Genomic DNA, 9,470 nt, shown 5'->3' with positions numbered 1-9,470 from the left:
GGTTGTCTGTCAATTTTTGTATCTCTCTGGTCTCTCTGAGATGCTACGTAATCTCCATACCCAGTCATCTCTTGGGCATTTAGGAGTGTCCGGCATTTGTGGCTATTATAACAACCCAGCAATACTTGTGTTCCCGTGTGTCTGTAGGATTCATTCCTGGAAGCAGCATTTCTGGGTTTTAGATTAATGAAGCAGGATGCTTTGGCACAGCAGTGGAGATGGCTTGGAGGAGGAGCTGCAGACCAGGTGGCTAAGTTGGAGTGGGTTGCTGGTTGCGGGCATAGGTTGAACTGAACCAAGGCCGGGGGCTGGATTGAAGAGACCTCCGTGAAGAAATTGCTGAGACTTAATAAGAGGAAGGATTATGAGCAAAGGCTTCCATTAGATATCAGGACTTAAGTTTCCCATAGAAACAAGACTGGTAAAAGTATGCTATTTATAGGTATTGTTGGTGTAGCACATTATAAATAACTGGGTGCTGGTGGACCAGCTGGGAAGCCCAGCCACTGTGTGTTTCTGTGGGGGGAAAAATTATGAATGCTAAAACCCATGATTTGAAAATGAACTTTTATAACACAATCTTTCCCAGCTTTGCAGAGACCCTAGAAAGAGGAAAAATTCTCGACTCCTGTTGCTCACTCTGTCCCTGTCCCTGTCCTTCAGCTCCCTAACCAGCTTAAACATCATTTCATCAAGGAGAGGCCTTTCTAGGTCGGCAGGCGAGCTAGACTGTCTCCATGTGGTCCACCGGCACCTTGATCTCTGCTTTGTAACACGTCACACCTGTAATCGTTGGCTGAATGTCTCCTGAAATCTGTGAGCAGCACGAGGACTTTGACCACCTCACACCATGGTTGTAATCCCGGCACACAATCCCCTGTACAGGTGCTTGTCTTGCACCGAACTGAAATTTGGGCTGGGTAATGCATTGGGGCGGAATTGGGCCTGTTTAGGGAGAAAGCTAATAGCCTGGTCTCCCAGGACTCTTTAGCAGGGGTCTCAAACTCGGGCCCGCGGGCCGCATGCGGCCCGCCCACCAATTTTGTGCGTCCTGCAGACTAATCCACGAAGTTTGATTAGTCTGTGGGCCGCACAAAATTGGTGAGCGGGCCGCGAGTTTGAGACCCCTGCGTTAGAGGATGTTTTGTTGTTCGTATGAGGGGATCAGAGCCTCCTGAAAGCAGATACTAGAAGAGGTTGGAGATAGAATGGATTCAAGATGGAGATACTTTCATAAAAGAAGCCAAGCAGCTTCGCTCTGCAGTGTGGGATTCTCTGCGCGTGGGTGAGAAGACTTGCTGTGATTTGGGCCAAGGAGATGCCATATCGACTGAAGGCAAGCAGAACATTTGGAAGAGTAGTTGAAGGTAGGTATTTAGCTTCTGCTCCCCTGAGACATTCCCGTAGGGCCTGTACAAGTGCGTCTGCGCTGAGAAAGGAGAAACCCTGCCATTCACTGTCATCCAAGCCAGTGGCCACGGGGAGTAGAACTGAATTTAGGTGAAAGGCTTGTGGGTGACCTAGGAACTGTCTACTAAGCTCAATTTGTCACTGGAATCCTTAAGGTGACCCAGATGAATTTGATCCTTTTCTCCTCCTCGACCTGTGCGCTGGCCTTTTCCTGAGGGCTGGTGCTGATGCTGCACGTGTCCCTGTTAATTAAGGGCAATTGCAGCTAGCTTAAGAGAGACCACGGGTTTCTTCGGAAGCTGTCCTGACAGAGAGGCAGCAAACCTGGCTCTTAGGATGTCAGGTGTGTCTGTCCTCACAGCAGGCCCTCACTACCCGCTGCCCAGACTTCTGACTGGAGGGGGAGGATTTGAACTTGGTCCTGATCCCTTCCATCAGTTAGGGCCCCTGGATTGCATGGACCCCGAAATGACTCTGGTTAATCTCTGCCAAAGGGGATTTATTGGAAGGATATAGAACAGCACCCTAGGGTCCGCCGGGAAACCGGACGTGGAAGGGGTCCTGTGTGTTCAGGCAGCGGGAGCTGATCTTAACCCACCTGCTGGGATAAATTGGCTCCACCTTGAGTTGTGCTTGTGTCTTTTCTGTTAGGATTTGACTCCCTTGGCCTAGCTTGACTAGGTGCTTCCCCTTGGCTAGAAACTCAGGGAAAACCATTTGATTGACCATCCCATAACACTGCTTGTAATGGGGGAGAGGTAATTTTCCAAAAGCAAATCGAGGTGCTCTTGCTTCATAAGAAGCAGTAAGTGGGTGCCACTAGCACGTGGTAACCACATGTGTGGCTTCCTGGAGGGAAGGGCTTCTGGCTTTACCTCAATGCAACTCAGCAGTGAGATTATTTCCTCCCGTCTCCTCTCCAGCTCATCACAGAGCATGGGAAAGCAGTGTAGATTCTGCTGAGGATCTGGGGGGGAGAAGGGGAAGAGGTTGACATTGAACATCCCAGGGAAAGGAACTCCCCACACTTTTTTTTTTTTTTTTGTATTTTTCTGAAGCTGGAAACGGGGAGAGACAGTCAGACTCCCGCATGCGCCCGACCGGGATCCACCCGGCACGCCCACCAGGGGCGATGCTCTGCCCACCAGGGGGCGATGCTCTGCCCCTCCGGGGCGTCGCTCTGCCGCGACCAGAGCCACTCTAGCACCTGGGGCAGAGGCCAAGGAGCCATCCCCAGCGCCCGGGCTATCTTTGCTCCAATGGAGCCTTGGCTGCGGGAGGGGAAGAGAGAGACAGAGAGGAAGGAGGGGGTGGGGGTGGAGAAGCAGATGGGCGCTTCTCCTATGTGCCCTGGCCGGGAATCGAACCCGGGTCCCCTGCACGCCAGGCCGACGCTCTACCGCTGAGCCAACGGGCCAGGGCTCTCCACACTTCTTGAGAGCAGAGATCATGTCTGTCTGTTCAACGTCATGTCCCGGTACGTGGCACAAAGCTGGGCTTGCACAGGCTTCTTGCAATAAATATTCTTTGAAGAAGTGAATCTGTTTCATAACCTAAATTTTCTTCAGCTATCAACCGGCTCCCCGCCTTTCTCTCCATCCTTTCCTCATGTGGCTTTTCCAGTCTCCTCTAATGTCTTGGTCAATTTAGCTCTGACTCTAAAATGCTACACTCAGCAAAATAAAAGACTTGCAGGTAATCAGACCTACTCACCTTGGAAAGGCTTCGCAAAGGTCCATGGAATCCCAGGGAAGACTGGAGCTGGGAAACAGGGCAGTTCTGCTGAAACAAAACTATTTCATCATGTTTATTTCAAACATTTTAAATGTTTGATTGTCACATCATCCCCCAAATTCTGTTCTCCCAGTAATGGATTGCATGGTGGCCCCCAAAAGATATGTTCATGTACTAGTTCCCAGAACCTATAAATGTGACCTTATTTGGAAAAAGGGTCTTGGTAATTTAGTTAGAGATCTTGAGGTGTGAAGATCGTTCTGGATTAGACTCAATCTGCTGACAAGTGCCCGGAAGAGGCACACGGAGGATATTTGGCAGAAGAGGAGAAGGAGGTGTAAAGATTGAGTCAGAGACTGGAACCAACAAGGCCACCAACAGGGAAGCCGAAGAATGCCCGCTGCCAACAGAAGCTAGAGGAGCAAGGATCGGAGTCTCCCCTAGAGCGTTTGGAGGAGGCGTGCCTTGCCCAACACCTTGACTTTGGACTTCGGCCTCTAGACCCGAGAGAATACATTTCTATTGATTCATGCTGTCTAGTTTGTGGTGACTTAGTAAGTAGCCCTGGGGAACTAATATACCCTCTAAAGTGCTGTAATAACCTCCCAGCTGTTTTCTCTCGACTTCTTAAATGCAAAGTGCTCTTTCTGCCACTCAGACCTGGAAGACTCTCAGCTCTATATCTGGCTAGCAAGGGGTATCGCTAATCCTATTTTATCCCTTCAGGTGAATCAATCAATTTCTGCCCAAGGCCGAAGGAAAGGTGGAGCAACCACCCTCCCACCAGCTAGGATACTTTGGACGCATTTCTTCTTTGCTTCCTAAACGAGCTTTAATGTAGCAGCTGACCACCAGGCTTCTCTCTGCATCCCAGGGTCTGTCTGTGACTGCAGACCACTCCCATTGGCAAAAAATTTGAAAGAAATGGAATTTTAGATTTCTTATATAAGCTCCAATAGCCTTTAGGCTGTGTGGGAGGGTACCTAAAGGATTATCTAAATCGGAGATTTTCAAATGATTTTTAGATATAGAACTCTGTTCTAATAAAACCTCAAGTCTTAATACATGAAAGACAACAGTGAAGTTGATTAGGAAGGGGCGGTCACAGCTAGTGTTGCTTCACACCCCCCATTTCAGTTCCTTTTTGTCCCATTAAGAGAAAATCCCTTGAAATTACCCTGATTTCTATTGGTAAAAATGACTTTTCTAAGTTGGCTTTATTTCTGGGCTATTGCTACAGAGAGCAGCTCCTTCCCCCCGTCTTTGTTGCCTTTCTTGGAGGGCCGGTAAATCACTCTAGTTTATCCTCCTGTTTGGGACCCACACAGAGACAATCACAGTTATTAGAGATAAAAAAAATGTGAGCTTTGTTACTGAGAAAATATGCCATCGGGGTGAAGTCATGTGCATGTCCTACAACCTAACCCCCGAGTGTGGGGCGGCCCTGGTCGCAGGTGCAGGCAGGCAAGGACAGGGTGAGGCCACTGCTGTGAGTTTACCATGGAGAAGGGCAGAGAAGGAGGCTTGCGCACGCCTGACTGGCTTCCCAAGGACTAAACACTGTTCCTTCATCTACTCACTAATTCTGCGTCTCCCCCTTGGGAGAAAAATTTAAAGTTTCTTGTTTCCTTTTCCTTCCTGGGAAATACCCTCTCTTCTTATGGATATGCAAGGAGTACAGAAACATTTCTCCCTACGAAGGTATTTCTCCCTAAGAATGTTTACTATCATTCCCATGTACAAGATGGAGAAGGTTCTGCTTGGAGACCCAGGACCCAGATGGCTTTTTAAATAAGGCATATTGTGTATTAGTCAACAGTCAGGTTAGGCATTAGCTGTAATAAACAATCCCGCCCACCAACCCATTGCATAGCCTAACAGAGATACAGTTCTTGTTCAAATCACAGTCCAATGGGATTGTGGGTAGGCAGGTGGGATGGTGGGGGGAGGATGGGAAATGGGGAAGGAGGTAGGGGCTCCCTCTTTTTTCACTCAGGGCAGCGATTTTAAATTTTATTTTGGTGCCCTGGTAAGAATGATCAGTTGCTTCATTATCTCCCAGGACTTCCGTGTTCTCTACTGAATTGTTTGCAGGTGGTGAACAGGTTGAGAAAGAGCAAATGGAGGGGTGTGCAGGACATTTCAGGGGCCAGGCTGAAAGCAACATGGGTCATTTCTGTCCACATCCTATTGGCCGGCACTCGGTCACGTGGTCCCAACAAACCACAAGGGAAGCTCAGAAACATATATCCTGCCTTCCCGACAAACCAGGAGGAACGTTAACTGAAGTTGAGAGAGCGCAGAGCATTGTCTCGGCAAGCATCACTTGCACGTAAACACAACCCAGTCAACCGAAGCAGTTCTACAGTCCTTCACATCTCACCTTTGAGAAGTCCACAGAACACGCCCACTACGCTGCTGCTGCTTTTTAAGAAAATAAATGTGATTGTATACTGCACATTCGGCAAATTGCACATGTCTTAAGTGTATAGCTTGATGAGTTTCTACAACGGAGTACACCTGAATAACCAGCACCCCGATCAGAATATGTCAGCCCCCAGGAGCCCCCTTAAGCCCCCTGTTGGTCACCAAACCCCCGCCACGTGAGCCACTATCCTGACTTGTAACCACGTAGATTAGTTTCACCTGGTTTTGAATATTCTACCAATGGAATCATCCCGTTGTTTATTCTTTTGTGTCTGGCTTCTCTTATTTAACATTACACTTGTGAGTCATTCATATTGTTGTGTATAATTGCAGGGTGTTCGTTCTCCTTGCTGTAGAGTGTTCCACTGTGTGAACACACCGTGATTTAATTATCTGTGCTGCAGTTGAGGGGGGTTTGGGTGGTTTCAGGCTGCAACGAGCAGCGCTGCTGCAACCATTCTCGTGCGCTTCTGCTGGGGAACATAGGGGCACAGACCTGTCGGCTAGGTAGACCTGATTCCTCGAAGCGAGAATTGCTGGACCACCATGGGTATGCACGTTCAGCTCTAGCAGAAACTACAGGAGTGCCCCTCACCCATCATCTGAGATTTTGCTTCCTCCGGTTTCAATTACAGCTGCCAGAAAATATTAAATGGAACATTTCAGAAATAAACAACTGGTAAGTTAAATTGTGCATCGTCCAGAATAGCGTGATGAAATCCCTCACCCTGCCACTTCGTCGTCCCCCCACCCCCACCCCAGGACCCGAATCATTCCTTTGTCCACCCTCTCCACACTGTACACGCTTCCTGCTAGTCACTTCGTAGCCGTCTCAGTCATCAGAGAGAGAGAGAGATGCCGCACTCACATAACTTTCATCACGGTAAATCGTTACAATTGTTTTATGTCATTATATTGTTGTTAATCTCTTCCTGTGCCTACTTTATAAATTAGACTTTATCATAGATATGTATGTATAGGAAAAAACATAGCATATATGGTATTTGGTTTCAGGCATCCACTGGGGGTTTTGGAACGTATCCCATGTATAAGGGGGAACCATTGTACCAGTTTTTCAAAGTGGTTGCACCAATAATTTAAACTGCCCCGTGGCGTGCTGTGCGAGGTGTCAACGCTTGTCTCCTCACCTGAGTTGTGCTAGAACCCCCGTTTCCTCACCGCCAAGAAAACCACATCCCAACCCCAAAGTTTTGAATGTTAGCTTTTCTCCCCCTTCCCTTTTATCCACTTCCACACCTCCAGCCTGGCCCCTCTCAGCCCCTTCTCCCCATGGTGTGCCCCCAATGTGGGAACAGGCCACCCCAAGAGAAGGAGGTGGCAATGACAGGGAAGGGGAAGGGGGCGGGTCTGAATAGGCAAAGGTGGAGATTGGGGAGGAGGGAAGCTGGGAACACTCAATAATTTTTCTGCCACACAGAGAAAACTCTTAATTGTTATGATGAACTCTGGAGGAGTGAGGAGCGCCTTATTAATATTCACATTCACTTGGCCTGTGTGTGGGGAGTCGGGTGCGGGAGGGAGGAAGCCCATTCCCCTAGCCCCTCCCCCAGGCCTGCCGGCGGGGCGGGGCGGCTGCGGAGGCACAGGGGTGTAGGGCTTGCTGGAGCAGGCACTCAGCAGGGGCACCCGGACCCGAGGAGACCTCTGTGCTGGGGACCTGGAGCTCATGGCGAAGGTCACAGGTCACAGCCCTGATTAAAGTGCACTTGGATGGGGTGGGGGGATACTGAGGCCTGAGACAGCTGAGCATCAACTCTCTTGAGAAATGCATTATCATTAATCAACATTACCCAGCGACACTCAGGCTAAGTGGCCTCTTGTGATTAGGAATGGGCCCTCGAAAAAGAAAAACGCAATCTTTTAGCTTTTTGAGTGTGTGCGTTTGACAATGGCTTTCTTGATAGCAGAGGGGGGTCAGGAGGGGAGTTTGCTGTGTGTGTGTGTGTGTGTGTGTGGTGTTGGGGCTGCAGGCCTGGCTTCAGGGCCAGAGGAACAAAGACGGCGCAGTTCTGTGTCTGGCCCGAATAGCAAGAGAGAAACTGTCCAGCCTTTGGGTGAATACTGATGGGCACTTTCTCTGGGCAGGAACTGGAACCTCCGGGAGGAATGAGGGCGGTGGGGCGCTGGCGTCCAGCAGCAAGGGTGCTGGCAAAGTGAAATCATAACCTCCGTTTTGAAGAACAAGGCAGGAGCCTCCCGACCGCGTGAGGACTGCCAACAGGTGCAGGGCAGCCGGAAAGCACAGGAGGTCTCCGCTGTGCCACGGCCCTAACACAGGCCTTTTGGGACCATTGCCTTATCCTGGCGGCCCAACCGTGTGCAGATGTTGTCTGTAGGTGCTCAGCTCAGTACCTGCTGTTTTCTGTGTCTTCCTGTACGGCCACGCCTGAGAAACTGTATTTCTGCAAACCCTCTGCCAGCTGGGTTCTGGTTCAGTTTTGCAAATAAAAGGCACCTGCATGAGCTCAGCTGGGAAGTGGGCAGAGAGAGTCTCCCTCTGGCAGTGTCAGGGCGCCGGGGCTCCAGGGCGCTGGGTAAGACCACTTTCCTCCACTCGCACCTTCAGTCCTCCTGACACTTGTCACGAGTCCTCTGCCATCACTAGACTCCTGATTCCCTGTTGGATATGGACACGCACCCACAGGCTCCCTAAGAGCCCTGGGTGAGGCTTAGACGTGTATATGAGGGCTGCGGGAGAAGTGAGGCTTTTGTATTCCACTAAGGAGGGGGCTCAGGCAGTCCCCAAGGGCCCTCTGTGGAGTGGTTAACATGTCACTGGAGGGGTCCGAGCAGCCACTGCTCACCCGATCTCAGGCTGACGGGCCCCACGGGCTCCACCGGGCTGGGTGGGAGGCCCAGGCCATGCTTGGTAAAGCAAAGGACCTGGCCAGCCCAAGTCAGACAGACCTGGGCCAGTCCTCTCTCTGCCACCTCCCGGTGTGCATCTCAGGAACTCGCTTAGCACCTCTGGGCCTCAGGCTCCCTGTCTGCTCAGTGGGCAGATGAATACGTACCCCCGAAGGTGGTGGGCAAGTTAAACAGAACGGTGCATGGGGAAGCCCTTTGCAAATAGAAGACGGAGGTTTTCATGTAGAGGGGACATGCTCGTCTCCCCAAGGACCCATCAGCAGAGGAGCAGCCTGGGCTTTTCATTCTGCTGCGTGTGCACTTGCCACATCCTGGGGGGGGGAGCACTGTGCTAGTGCTGGGGATACAAAGATGGAAAGGACACCGCCTCTCCTCCTAAGGAGCCCTAGTGGAAATGGGCGTGCAGTCGGCACTGACAGTGCAGTGTGGGAGGTGCGCTGAAGGCTCCGTAGAGGATGCTACAGGAACTCCTGCAGACCTGGGAGTGGAATGGCAGGAAACTTCTAGAAGCAGGGATTTCTAAGCTGAGACCTGAAACAGATGCAGGAGTTAACCAGATAAAGGATCAGGGCTAGAGAGAGGGGGTCTCGGGAGAGGGGGCAGCATGTGCAAAGGTCCAGTGGCAAGAGGAATGTCAGCGAAGGATGAGGAGTGGGGAGTGATGGGGTTGGAGGGTGAGCGAGATTGATCATGTGCCTCAAGGGCTTTGGATTTACCGGCCACATTCTCAGCCTCAGGAGAGACACAGCTGGCCCTAGGCCCAGCTCCCGGCTGATTTACAAGCTCCAAGTGCCAAGAGAGGCTGCGTCACCTGTTTTGAAATCCGAGGCACGTAAGCTCTGGGGAGAAGGCCCTCAGTGCCTTTGTCCAGTGTTAACCAGAGCCGAGAGGAGAGGCTGCCTCTGAGACCCTGTGGACTCTGCCCGTACCCTGTGCTCCCTCCACAGTGAGCTGGAGAGCAGGCCCAGGAATAGAAGCTGCTCTGCGGGACCCTCTCCACCTTCTCCTGC

This window comes from Saccopteryx leptura, chromosome 3 (assembly GCF_036850995.1).
Source record: "Saccopteryx leptura isolate mSacLep1 chromosome 3, mSacLep1_pri_phased_curated, whole genome shotgun sequence".
Lineage (NCBI taxonomy): Eukaryota > Metazoa > Chordata > Mammalia > Chiroptera > Emballonuridae > Saccopteryx > Saccopteryx leptura.
This window is presented reverse-complemented; position numbering follows the sequence as displayed.